Below are 14196 nucleotides of genomic sequence, written 5' to 3'. Positions count from 1 at the left end.
TGTCTTTCCTGTTACAAATTACAGCCATAGGAGCCCCTAAACCAGAGCAGCCCTGTGGCCCTGGAGGAGAGGGTTTAATCCTTTATCCCATTGCCATTTTCTTGCTGAATCACCTCACCCAAATGAAATACGTTTTCAGGAAGTGGGTCCATTTGGGAAGAAGCCTCACTGCATTCAACTCAGCTCAAAGCTACAAAAGAAGTAGTGAAATGATGTTGCACAGGGAGGTACAGTGAGTGGTCAAGGATTCCGTCCCCCCGTCCCCTCCCCTGGTCAAGCCTGGCCTATGGGCTGCCACCAGGGGACTGAGAAGTAACAGTGTAATTCTAACTGTGTCTACTCAGAAATAAATCCTGCTACAGTGGTTCCCAACCTTTATGAGTACGGGACCTCCTTTGTAAGCTCAACAAAATTTGTGACCACCCCCTGTGCCACTAATTGTAATTTTAGTCTCTGTTGATTGAAAAAATGGTGCTTGGCAAAATCACATCTCCAAATATCCCTTTCCAGAAAAAGCTCCCTTGCAGACAGGGAGGTGTTGCTTTCTTTCCTTAACGCAAAGGTCCAATCAAATTGGCATCCCCCTTCACACCCACACACATAGTTTGAAGATGTACAGTCCTGTCTCCCAACACCAGTGGGTGACAGTGTTGAGCTGCTGAGCTTTTTTTATTTATTTTAAAAATCGATAAGCAGCAATGTGGTGGTGATGGGGATGCTAGAATGTGAACTGCGGACAAAAGGGTATATGGATTAAGTTGGGAGGTTAGTGCTTTTAAGCCTTGGGATGATAATCAGAACTGATACTTGGTTAGTGTGCATGTGGGGAATGACAGCGGAGCAGAAGATAGATCAGTGTATGCACACACACAAACACACCTCCCCCTCCTGCAAGCATCTGCAAGCGTGCATGCATTCAGGCACATGGGAGGGAAGCTCTCAACTGCCACAGCAGAAGAGAGAGATTGGGGGGGTAGAGTGTAGGTGTAAGAAACGGGGGACGCTGGCACACACACTTAGCCTCAGAGATGGGGGGGGCGAGCAAGTCCTGGGCTTTCTTACTGCTCCTTGGCTCCATCTGGGCTGAAGGTGAGATCTGGACAGCCTCATAAATAAGAATAATTTTTAAAAGAAGGTGGCAGTGAAGCAGGAGCCAAGAAAGGCGGGTAGGCCGGCTACCAGGAAGGAAGGGAGAAAGCAGCCTTGTTTTTTTTTGCTTCACGAAAAGCCCTCTCCTCTTGTTCTGAGCAAGGGCGTCATCAGCAGCGGCAGTGCAAAGAGATGGGAGTCCGAGTCAGCAATAGTAATCCCCTCTTCTTCCTGGTAGCTCCACCCTCAGCCTCCTTTGGGGTCTGCCACGTGTTTTATAGGCAGATGTCTGCCCTTGGCATGCCTGAGAGATGCTCTGCCACTTCAGCAAAACTCCTCCCTCTTGTTTGGAGCAAGGGGGAGGTGTCATCTGCAGGGGCAGTGGGGAGTGATGATTTTTTAAAAAATTAATAAATAATTCATTTCTTTACTGTTCACAGCCCCCTTGGATTACCTTGCGGCCCACTTGGGGGTCATGTCCCCCAGCTTAGGAACCACTGTCCTATTGAATTCAGTGGAGCGTGATTAGAACTGCAGCCTAAATCAGAACAAGTGGACAAGCCAGGAGTCAGTACAGAAGAATAACCAAGAGTACAGGAACATGCTAGAGCTTAGGAAGAAAGATTGTGTTGCTCAAACCTAGTTCAGCTTTTTTATACTTCTTCCTGTTCAGGAGGCTCCAGTGGCCAACCTAGATGGGCGGAGTCAGTCAGGGGCCTGGAAGTACATCACTGAAATGCAGACACCTGCAGTTCAAAGGATTACCACATGGGGGAGCTGCACACAGATGCAGCAGCTCTTGACACTCTCATGTATCCTTGTACATATTAAAATAACACCACCACCTGCTTTTAAGAAGGAATGTGGTCTATGAGTGAACGATAAATACAACTGCTTTCATCAGGTCTAGTTTGGCTCTGAGTCTTGTAAATTAGCTCTTCCTCCTCCAGGGTACTGACAGTTTGAGTCATCATGAGTTCAGAGTGCATTTTTATGTCCTTTTGTATTTTACCCCAGGCCGTGTGAAGCTAAGCAAATTCCGTTAACTGTCTTGTTCATTTTCTGGTAGACCTGAACTTTGGAATTGGATTTTGGATTGGATGTACTGCCTTCAAGTTGATTCCGACTTATGGTGACCCTATGAATAGTGTTTTCATGAGGCTGAGAGGTAGCGACTGGCCCAAGGTCACCCAGTGAGCTTCATGGCTATGTGGGGATTCGAGCCCTGGTCTCTCAGGTCGTAGTCCAACACCTTAACCACTACACCACTTAGCTGCCATTAATATAACAGCTTCAACCATACCTGTACTGGGATAGTCTGACCTCAGTTATCCATGCTCTAATAGCCTCCCATATAGACTTCTGTAATGCTCTCTACATGGAGCTATCCTTGAAAATTGTCTGGAAGCTGCAACTGGTGCAGAATTCCACTGCTTGGATGTTGTGTGGGGCAGTGAAAAAGGATCATATCACCTTGATCCTTAAAACATTGCACTGGCTTCCAGTGAACTACCAAGCCCAATTCCAGGGATTTGTTCTAGGGTACAAAGTCCTGAATGATTTGGGACCCAGGTACTTGAAGAAGTGCCTTCCCCAGTTGTTTCCAACCTTGACTTTGCAATCAGTGGGAGAGGCTTGTGGTGGGGATCAGGCAAAGAGGGTGGTCACAGGAGACAGGACATTTTTGGTGGTGGCATATCATGTTCCACACTTTTAGGTGAAAGTGTTGTATGCATAGAATATTAGAATGAATAAGGTAAGTGGTGAGTGATGGGGGGATGAGTGAGATAGAATGTTGGTGTATTTATTTATTTATTTATTATTTCAATTTATATACCGCCCTTAGCAGAATAGCTCTCAGGGCGGTGAACAAACAAGATAAAATACAATATATCATAGTAAAAAATCACAAAAACATGTACAAACAAACAACAGAAAGCACAACAAAAACGAAATACAACACAAATTAAGAAGGATACATGTTAAAAGTAGAAAGATTAAGAAAATTAAAAGATTAAAATGCCTGGGAGCATAAAAAGGTCTTTACCTGGCGCCGGAAAGATAGAAGTGTAGGCGCCAGGCGTACCTCTTTGAGGAGGCTGTTCCACAACTCAGGGGCCACCACAGAAAAGGCCCTAGATCTAGTAACCACCCTCCGGGCTTCCCGATGAGCTGGTACCCGGAGAAGGGCCTTAGATTCTGAACGAAGTGAACGGGTAGGTTCATAGCGAGAGAGGCATTCCACAAGGTATTGAGGTCCCACACCGTGTAGGCTGGTTTGTGATTGGTTGAGCGTCTGAGGGTTGGATGTTTAAATTGGAGTGCTTGACAATTGACAGACAGGGAAGAGTTTGTGAAGAGTTAGGGTTCAGTATAGCTAGGGCTGGACATTTGAAGAGATAGGGCACAGACTTGAGAGGGATAGGGTTGGAAGGGTGGTTAGGAGTGGACAATAAGGCAGGGTTGTACTTAAGAGTTAAGGAACTTAGTGAGTGTACTTTATATGAACTGAAGAACAACAGTGTGTAACCACACGTTTGAGGAACTGAGTTGAAAGTATCCTTGTTTTATTCATATCTTCCGTTAAATAAATCTGTTGGTTTAAAAAGACATGCCTGGTTTTTGGCCAGCTAGCACAAAGAATACAAGTGTTGGCAAAACATAAACAAAGGTGGAAACTGTATCAAATGGTGGCAGCAGAGTTTACCCTAGAAAGTAACTGTATCAGGTTACAGGGGATCAACCCAGGGCTGTGATCTTTTAGAGACATAGGGATGCATAGGGTTGAGGCTTGACTGTATATCTGGAGGTTAGCAAACGCTGAAGGGAATAAGGCAAAGTCCCTCATGGCAGCATTGTTATAGAGTGTGTGATTTATAAAATGCACCTCCCTCTGCTAAAGGCACAGTAATAGCAAGTGGGAGTGCACCATGACATCCCACCTTTGGAACTCCCTTCCGAGTGAAATCAGATTGTCCCCACCACCACCACTCTGTCTGTGTTCAAGTGCAATTTGAAAACTCACCTATTTGTCCAGGCTTTTGGAGTATTTTCGGGGTTAGGAAGGTATTATCTGCAGCTGTTTTTATTGATGAGGATCTGGCTTGATAGTTTATGTTTTATAGCCACCCTATGCTTCCTTTAGGAGGAAAGGTGGGATATAAAAACAGTAAATACATAAATAAATCTGTGTGCTTTAATGTCAGTCTAATATTTTTAAAAAACAAAGAGCCTTGTGGCACCTTAGAGATTGACATTTATTATGGCATAAAATACAGCAACATTCAAGTGTCCCCAAAGTGAGATCGTTTGCCATTTATTCAACTTCAGCTTTGCAAATGAATGTCCATCTATAGTGGATGCCATCTACTAATAAACTGAAAGTCAAGAGAAGAGTTTGGGGGGGGCAGGGGGCAACTGGGGGAAGGGACAAGAGTCCAGAAATCAAGTCCAGTGTAAAATGGTGGAAAGTTGGCTATGTATAGCCTGGAGAATATAAGTCAAAGGGGAGACATGACAGAGGTCTTCAAATATCTGAATGCTTCTCATGCAGAAGATGGAGCAGACTTGCTCTCTGTTGCTCCAGAGGGCAGGAGTGAAATGGGCTGAAACTGCAGGGAAGCAGATTTAAACACCGTGTGGCAAGAGTGATTTGATAGTGGAACAGACTCCCTTGGGAGGCAGTGGGATCTCCTTTGCTGGATGTATACAGGCAGATGCTGGGCAACCATATGTCAGGGATACTACAATTGTAAGTTTTCTGCATTGAGCAGGGAATGATCTAGATGACCTCCAAGGTTGCCTCCAAATCCAAAATTCTATGATTCTGATGCAATTCTTTGATAAAGAAGAATTTCTTATATACTGTCTTATCCCTTATATACCCAGTCGATCACTGCGCTCTGCAGGCGAGGGCCTCCTGCAGATACCATCTTATCAGGAGGTGCATTCCGCACAACATAGGAAACGGACCTTTAGTGTGGCGGCACCTACCCTGTGGAATTCCCTCCCCTTAAATATTAGACAGGCACCATCTCTGTTATCTTTTCGGTGCCTATTGAAGACCTTCCTCTTTCAATAAGCCTTTTAAGTAGAGACCTATCCCAGTCTGTGTCTGTGCTGGAATTGCTTTTAATATGTTCTTAAACCTTTTAAAAAATGTTTTTAATCTTAGACGATGTTTTGAAAGCTTTTTTTAAGAAACATTTTTAAAGATGTTTTGTTTTAGTGTGTTTTAAAGTTTGTTTTTATGATGTTTTAAAGTTTTTAGTGCTTTTGTTTGCCGCCCTGGACTCCTGCTGCCGGGAGGAAGGGTGGGATATAAATCAAATAACAAACAAAGGATGTAGATTTATGATTACATTTATTTTGATTTTCTGATTACATTGATATCCTACTTTTCCTTCACAGAGCTCAAAATGGTGTTCTCCCCCTCCCAATTTTACCCTCACAACAATCCTGTGAGGTAGGTTAGGCTGAGAGACAGCGACTGGCCCAAGGTCACCCAGTGAAGTTCATGGCAGAGTGGGGATTTGAACCCTGGTCTCCCAGGTCCCAGTCCGACACTCTAACCATTATGCCACACTGGCTATCAACAATGAAGAGCAAAGGAATAATGTAATAAGGAGGCGAAGAAGAAGAGGAGGAATGAAAAAACAACTATGTAGAATGCTTAATACAAGGGTAGCCAATGTGGTGCCCTCCAGATGATGTGAACTACAACTCCATGCTGGCTGGGGCTGACGGGGGTTGCAGTTCTTGACATCTGGAGGGCACCACATTGGCTACTCCTGGCTTAGCTGCACTATTCCAAGATTGCAAAGTGGATATAAATACTGCTTTTGTCTGCAGATCAAGTTGCTGTTATAAAAAGCTGGAAGTGTGGAAAGAAGTGAGCCCCTAATGCAGGGGCAAGACCTTGGATAGGTGTGCTCCTGCAGCTGGGGGCTGATGCTGTTTTCTGAGCATTGTGCTATTGATAATCTAACCCTGCATAACTTTCCACCCCCGCAAAGACTATGGTACAATGAGTGTTGTACATTTTCCTATCCTCCTGTAGCTGCCTATGGAGTATTCTGTGCAGCCTCAGATGTTCTGAATTAATTTGCACTTTGTTAGACAGCATGCATGAATGTGTTACAACAGAAAAGACTTTTTTGTCACTCACTGCAGTGTCTGCTTCCATTTGCTGCATGACTGCCATTCTGAATTTTTTAAAAATCCTGATAAGGAAACACAGAATAGACCATTTGGTATTCACTCATTTGCAATACAGAACTATTTACCCTTTTAGTGCAAGCCATAGCGCTAATACAGATCTGGAAGAACTGAAACTTCATAGCACAATCCTACACATGTTTACTCAGAAGTAAGGGTAGAGACACATTCACTGTTCTGCCGGTTCCAGTGCATCTCCACCTTTCTTTTCTGAAAACGGGGCACACAATGCTAGTCAAATCCCATCCCTTTTTACTGTAAAACCTGCTGGGAGCAGCTTGAGTGCTTTTTTTATAAAAAAATCAGCTTCAAAGAGATTTTGCAACTGATCAGCAGATCAACCTGTTCCCCTCCAGGTGTGGCTAATGGAAACACTTTGATCTGGCAACTGGTCTCAGTCTCACTGTATTCAATGGAGCTTTACACCCAAGGAAGCATGCATACGTCCACAGCCTTAATTACCCATAAACAGCTATTGTGCCTCTACAGATGATCACTCATTGTAATACATTGTTAGATGCATGTGAGAGGAGGCAGTCCTTGAGAAGCTCATTATCAGTGGCGCCATTGGGGTAGGATTTTAAGCAGAAGACCAGGGCCCCACTCAGCAGAATGAGCAAGAAAGCGCCTAAATACGTTCTGCTACGAAGGCCCTCCTCCGGGTTCCAACTCACAGGGAGGCCCGGAGGGTGATGACAAGATCTAGGGCTTTCTCAGTGGTGGCCCCCGAACTATGGAACAATCTCCCCGAGGAAGTATGCCTGGCGCCGACTCTGCTCTCCTTCCGGCGCCAGGTCAAAACCTTCCTATTCTCTGAAGCATTTTAAGTTACACTGATTTACTTTTTAAAATGTTTATTGTATTGGATTGATGATTGTATTTTAGTATTATTTTGTTATTCATTGTATTTTTATGCTATTTTATGTTCACCGCCCAGAGAGCTATTGCTAGTCGGGCGGTATATAAATTTAATAAATAAATAAATAAATAAATAAATAAATAAATATAACAAGACTGGATGATCACATTTTGAAGAAAATGAAGTAATATCAAGCAAGGAAGGGGAACCTCTGGCATCCAGACTGAATGTGGCCCTTCAGGCCTCCCTGTCTGGCCCTTAGCACTCTCTCAAGCCATGCCTGCTCTCTCCAGGCCAGGCCTCCTTCACCTATTGCATTACCTCTTTAACTGCTTCTGCCTGCCTGGAATACTTCCTTGAACTGTGATGATACCTTTTGCTTGCCTGGATGGAGGAAGAACAGATATAAGTTGGTCTGGTAGTGATGTACAGTAGAAACCTTTGGTTTTTGCATGGCTGGAATGTGGCTTCAGCTGCCAGTCCAGTTGGCTATTGGTATTAGTATTAATAGTAATAATAGTAATAGTAATAATAGTAATGATAATAAAGAATCACTTCCTATGTAGCATCTCAAAACAATTTCACATTACAATTAAAACATATCAAACCACTGCATATATAAAAATAGTTGTGTGTGTGTGTGTGTGTGATTACACACACACACACACACACACACACACAGAGAGAGAGAGAGAGAGAGAGAGAGAGAGAGAGAGAGAGAGAGAGATTCAAGGTGTTACTATTGGTATATAAAGCCATTAACAGCTGGGGTCCAGTTTACTTGCAGGACCACCTTACCTCAAGTGCCCATTTGAGCACTTTGACCTGCGGAACAGATACTGTTGTGTGGCAGCACCAACTGTTTGGAACTCCCTACCTATTGACATAAAAGACAATAGGGACAGCAACTGTCTGATACGTAACAGGAGGGAGTTTCAAAGAGGAGGTGCTACCACACTACAGGCCCTGTTCCAGCACTGTGCACAACAGAACTTCTGATCAGATGGCATCTGCAGGAGGCCCACGTCTGCAAAATGCAGTGAGGGTATATAAAGGATGATATGCTGTTTTAGGTATCCTGGTCCCACACTGTATAAGGCTCTATCTATCTTGTGCTTTGCTTCAGGCATCACAATGTCTTTGGGAAAAGTTCAGCAGCCCCCACCTACCCAACAATACTCCCCCTTGGCTCTACCTTTTGTATTATTAGTTTGCCTCTTAGAGTTTTCCATAGACTGAGAAAAAATGTACCCCTCACACACAGTATTAAGAGTTGCGGTGAGAGGTAACTATTCTGTTTCTTTTCCATTTCAATAGAAAGCATGTTTGCTAAGATAACACTTTTGGGCATTGCTTACCTTGTGCAAAGTGGAATTTACTGTTTAAAACAGTGCCATGCATTTGTCTTCATTGTCTGAGTGAGTTTTATGATGATCCCTACATCCAAAAAATGGCTCTCACGCCAAGAGGGGGAGAGGCCTCTCACAGCGTGCCTAAGTGTCATAAACGCACAGTTATGCCTTAGTAATTGTATCACTGTTGATGGACGCTGCAGCTGTCATATGACCTCATAGTTCTGGTTTCTCTCTCCAAGCCCCTTGCATGAAGAACTGCGTGGAATCAGGGGGAGTTAGCAGAAGGCACAATGATACAAGTTTGGAGGTTGCTTAAAGGGGAAACACAAGTCTGCAAGATTCAAGTCTAGTTCTTAGGGCCAGACTAAATGTAATCAGGAGGCAGCTATGTTTGTTTGTGTGTCTGCAGGGCCAGCCCTACCACTGGGCAAAGTGAGGTAGCCCCCTCAGATGGCTGATACTGTGAGGTGGGAAGTAACTGTTCGAGAAGGGAACCATGTATATGCCATGGACGGCCTACCTTGTGCCATCTAAGCTGGCCTGACAGCTCTTGTGGAAGGATGCTGCCCAGTTGCCAGTGCTGAGATAAGATTCAAGCGCCAGCCTAGCTGGCTTCTCTACATGACATTGAGGCCACCATTGTGTCCTTTGCCTGAGTAGGGATGGACGGAGCTCTCCATTTCAGCTCCTTCAGTTTCTCATTTCCCCATCCTCAAATTAAACTCTCCACAGTTCTGCAACAGTTTGCAATTAAAAAAAAACCCTCAGGAAAATTCATCTGCATTTTAGTGCCAATTTTTCACAATAAACACTGTTTTTACTAATGTACACATTTTTGCAAGCCATTTCCCCATATATACTGCATTTTTGTATGTTATTTTAACAAATATATTCATTTTTATGCACACTTTCCCTTAACATTTTAATTTTTGTAAACATTGCTTTGGATGGAGAAATGCATTGCAGAATTCAGATCAGTAGATCAGTGCAAGTTTTGAAGAATGGCTGTTTCAGTTATTTTGGAAAGTATGAATTTGATAGATATATCTTTAAATGCAAACCGAATTGACTTTCTTCCCCATTCTTGTGCCTGAGGCAGCAAAATGTCTTGGGTCAGTCCTGATCCTTCTATTCCATTCACATACAAAGTATGGGGTGGGGAGACTAATTTTTACAGCAAAGGGGAGATGTGGACAAGGGGAACCTAACACATAAACATATACTTCACCTCTCCATGCTGTCCTCTCAGTTTCTTCTCTCTCCAGCCTGGCTCAGTTTCGATTTCAAAGCCAGGCTGTGGGGAAACCACCTGAAACAATGGACTTTGGGGAGCTTTTAAACAACAGCAGCCGCAGTTAAACACTCTTGCCAGCACACAGACAGAATGCAAATGCTCCAGTCCTGAATCACAGGAAATTTCAATAAGAACAAATCAAAGGGAAAATGTTATTGCAGAGGACTGCAGAGACAGGGGTAGGGGTAAATCTGCAAAAATATGATTCAGTTATGGGGATGATGAGCTCATCAATGGGAAATACAAAATTTCTTTTACTGATGGCTACTGCCTGCATGTATTGAATATGAGAGAGAGAGAGAGAGAGAGAGAGAGAGAGACTATTATGGGGGAAGACAACACCCACCAGTGTTTCAATCCAACTTTACATGTGATTGCCTCATGAAAGTACATTCATTATTCAGCAGTAAGTCTGAATGCTTGCAACAATTTTCAGAGTTCTATTTTTCTGATGCTTTATAGACCATGCAAGGACATAGCAGAGATCTCAAAATTTGATGGTTTCAGAAATATTTCTTGCCCTAGTCAAGAGTTAATCATTTGATAGGCACCAGTGTTCAAGTAGCATGGCCTTGTGCCCTACTTTACAGGAGACAGTCCTCTATGTGAAGGGCTATCTAATCCAACTGCAGTTTAAAGGTAAATAACCCTATGAAGGAGAGCAAGTGAGCGAGCAGGGGCCTTGAAGAGTTGCCCATCAATGGTTAGCACCTGGACAGCAGACTGAGCAGGTGTATAGGTCACCTGGTCATAGTCTTCCCCATTCTACTGTGATAGATTGTATTTCTATTACAGTAATTATTTCTAAATGTGTATCTATACATAGATATTAGCATGTGCAAATTTCACACAAATTTGCATCCTCTTTTTTGGTGATGCCATGTCTTCCTTTTCCCCCCTGCAATGCTTAAATGGTCATCCCCAACCGCACATCTGCTATTCGTGGGACATGAAGCAGTGCTTTCCCCAGGTTTAGAGAGGATGGGCAGGATCATGTAGAGAAAGCAGTCCTTAAAGTATCCTTGGCCTCAAGCCATTTAGGGGTTCAAAGGCAATAATCAGCACTTTGGAGTAGGGTAGGAAACAAATCAGGACTAATTAAACTGGCACAGCAGCAGTGAAGTTGCATTATTGGGGAAGGGCTCTAGGTCAGTGGCAGATCATCTGCTTTGCATACAGAAGACCCCAGGTTCAGTCCACAGCATCTCCAGGTAGGCCTGGGGCAAGATTCCCTGCCTGAAACCCCGGAGAACTGCTGGCAGTTGGTGCTGCCAGTAATGAGCTATTTTTTATTATTTATTTATCACAATTTATATACCACTTGAATGTAAAGACCTCTAAGCAGTTTACAAAAAGCATTAAAATTATCAATAAAACAGTTAAAACAAGTAATTAAAATGTATTTAAAACAATTAAAACAGCTAACTAAAAAGAATAAAACAGATCAACACAGATGATTTATTATTACAGTTATGTCCCACCTTTCCTTCAAGGAGCTCAAGGTGGCATACAAACCCACAGAGGGGGTCAGAGGATGAGGAGAATAATAAAGAAGAGTCTGACTTAGGGTTGCCAGGCTCAGGGCCTGAGAACAATTCTGTATATTTAAGAGAAGATAAAATTCAGCCAAGTGCAGGTTTTCTTGCAACATTGTAATGGGAAAAACCACAAGGTGGAATTCTCCCTTCCCCCTGCACAACTTTTAAAGATACAGAAGACCTCTTGGAGGCCGGGCCTGGCAACCAAGAAGTCTTCTGTATCATTAAAAGTTGTGCAGGGGGGAGGGAGAATTTCACTTTGTGGTTTTTCCCATTACAGTGTTGCAAGAAAACCTGCAATTGGCTGAATTTTATCTTCTCTTAAAGATACAGAATCATTCTCAGGCCCTGAGCCTGGCAACCCGTGTCTGGATATTTCTTTCATTTTTCTTTGAAAATGAAATGCTTCCTATTTCATGCTAGCAGTTTAAATGGTAACACTTCTTTGCAATATTGTTTTGCATTTTTAATTAAAGCTAATGGGTGCATTTCAGCGGGCTGAAGATCTTTTGTTAAAACTCATTGTGTTTTACAAGTTGAAGATATGAAGTCAGGAGTAAGCACCACTGAGTTCAAGGCAACCCTGCCCAGGTTTGCAGTTATCCTGATACTAATAAATGGGATATTTATGTACTGCTTCTTTTCATGGTGTGTGTCTAATAATGCATCAACACAGCTATCTGCATTTTTGTAATTTTGGGGGGAGTGTGCCTATGGAGGCTGTCATGATCAGCTCCTGCACATCAGTTTACTACTCGGCCACTGTTGATTTGTGATTTTCCCCTGACTTTGAATGCAGTTACAGCACCAACCTGTCTAGTGAGAAATGGGAAAATGCAATTGATGCACCAGGTCAAAGGTTGGCTTTGGATTTGAGGAGGCTCTGAACAAAGTACTCTCTGGTGGACCCCCTTTTATGTCATGGTTCCCCTCCTTGTGAGCTTACCTGCTGCTGCTGAACAGCGGTAGTAGTGCCGAGACTGAGTAGTGCTATGAGCCATCCACAGTTTTAATTATCTGTGATGCTCCCAGTGTGTGTGTGGAAGGATTCTGTGTTTGGAAGGACTCTGTGTGCCGCTGCAGCTGTGGCCACTTACTCTACAACTCTGCCATCCTGTTTTTTCTCTGCTCCAGGTATATGAAGGAGAGGGGCTGCACTTGGAGTTGCCTTGGAGAAGATGACCATGGAAGATTCTTTGTTCTTACTGCTTTGTTTTGTTTTTGTTTTCTGATAACTGTTATGATATGATGTGGGAATTACTTTATTTTATATCTAGTTACTGTATTGTATACATTGTATATTTTCTGATAGTTGTTGTTGTTGCTTTTTTAATGATGTTACTTGATTTTGAATTGTATTGCTTATACTGATGTACCTGTAAGCCACCTTGAGGGCCTTCTGGCCAAAAGGCGGGGTACAAACAAACAAACAAATAAACAAACAAATAAACAAACAAACAAACAAACAAATTGTTATTCCAGGACATTGTGGGAAATCAAAATCGGAGGCCCTCCATTTCTCCCACTATACACATTTTTATATGCAACTTTGCTTAATATACACATTTTGCAAGCAATTTCCCCTAATACAATACATTTTTGTATGTGGTTTTCACTAATATATGTTTAAGCATGCTTTCCCTGAATATACACCTTTTTGTAATCATATGGTTGGAAAATTGCATATCAAAATTTGGAGAAGCGCAAATTTCAAAGGATGGCTGTGTTTTGGTTCACATATTATTTCAAGAACTGTGAATTAACTTTAAAGCTGAACCAAATTTCTCCCTCATCCCTAATTGGGATCTGGAAGGCACCAGGTTCCCTGTCCGTGACTTAATGGGCTGATTTCAAATAGGAGACCTTTGCAAATTTAGAAGGCTTACTTCTAAGTTATAGTATTAAGGATTTTGCCAGTGATGGTGTTGGACAATGTCAGACTGTTATGTGAAATATCAACATACTGCTATATTAAGTGCCCCATTTTGAATTACACACTTATTTCCTTTTCCAGCTGGCTGTAAGGAGGACCCAGGATCCAAAGATCCATGCAACAAATTCCACACACCCAAGAGCATTTGGATTTGTATGATTCTTACATGGCAGCCCTGCTTGCCAGATGGTAAACCACTTTGGAAAATAGAGGAGAGTTTCTACAACAAGTTATGAGGTGTTACAGGAAGTAGGGCCTGCTGTTCAGAGAAGAAAGTCAAAAACAACACAGGACCCATGCAAGACCCCGACTAGAGCTGCTTTTTGGATCCCATCTCATGTTATTAAGGCTACAATCTGAAAATGAGATTAATTCATACATTCTTCCTCCCTCCTTGTATTTCAGCTATTGCTGAGTTCACATATTTTCATCATTTCTGTGCTTTGATTTAAATTAAAATTTCCAGTGTATTTTATTTTTGGTCTGACTCTGGTCCCTTTCTGATTTGGGGGAGTAAAGCCCCAACGCATGTTACAAGTGACCTGAACCGGGGGGGGGGGGACATAAAGGAAATCTATTATTCCCTCTGCTGATTCCTCCTCAAAAGTATTTGTTGTTTTTGCAGGCTTTGCTCCTCTCTTTTCTCCCTTCTCTTCCTGTCTTTGTTCTCAGTTAGTGATGGCTCCCTGAGTAAAAGCTACATGGCTGCTTCAGTATGTATGATTTACCTCTTTGTATTAATAAACCATAAGTTTCTTTATTCTTTCAATTACCAGTCTTAATAGACAAGTGATTTCTGCAGTCCATCCCAATATTAATCTACCAAAAACTCTTAACACTGATTATCACCACTAGCTCAATGAAGTAAGCTCAACAGAGCAAAATTTGGGAACCTGTTTTTATTTATTTTT

The 14196-nt window shown here is 42.6% G+C and overlaps 1 long non-coding RNA gene across 2 annotated transcripts; it reads left to right on the top strand.

Annotated features, from left to right (window-relative positions):
• Positions 1-8267: 8267 nt before the first annotated feature.
• On the top strand, positions 8268-13760 carry LOC133384513 (uncharacterized). 2 transcript variants are annotated; one of them, XR_009762595.1, is made up of 2 exons: positions 8268-8450; positions 13367-13760. It is a non-coding gene; the product is annotated as an uncharacterized LOC133384513 (long non-coding RNA). The 2 variants fall into 2 exon arrangements; XR_009762596.1 differs by lacking the exon at positions 8268-8450 and adding an exon at positions 11854-11943.
• The last annotated feature ends 436 nt before the right edge of the window (positions 13761-14196 follow it).

Source organism: Rhineura floridana, chromosome 4, assembly GCF_030035675.1.
Source record: "Rhineura floridana isolate rRhiFlo1 chromosome 4, rRhiFlo1.hap2, whole genome shotgun sequence".
Lineage (NCBI taxonomy): Eukaryota > Metazoa > Chordata > Lepidosauria > Squamata > Rhineuridae > Rhineura > Rhineura floridana.
The sequence above is the reverse complement of the archived record's forward strand: the minus strand, read 5'-3'. Positions and strand labels throughout refer to the sequence as shown.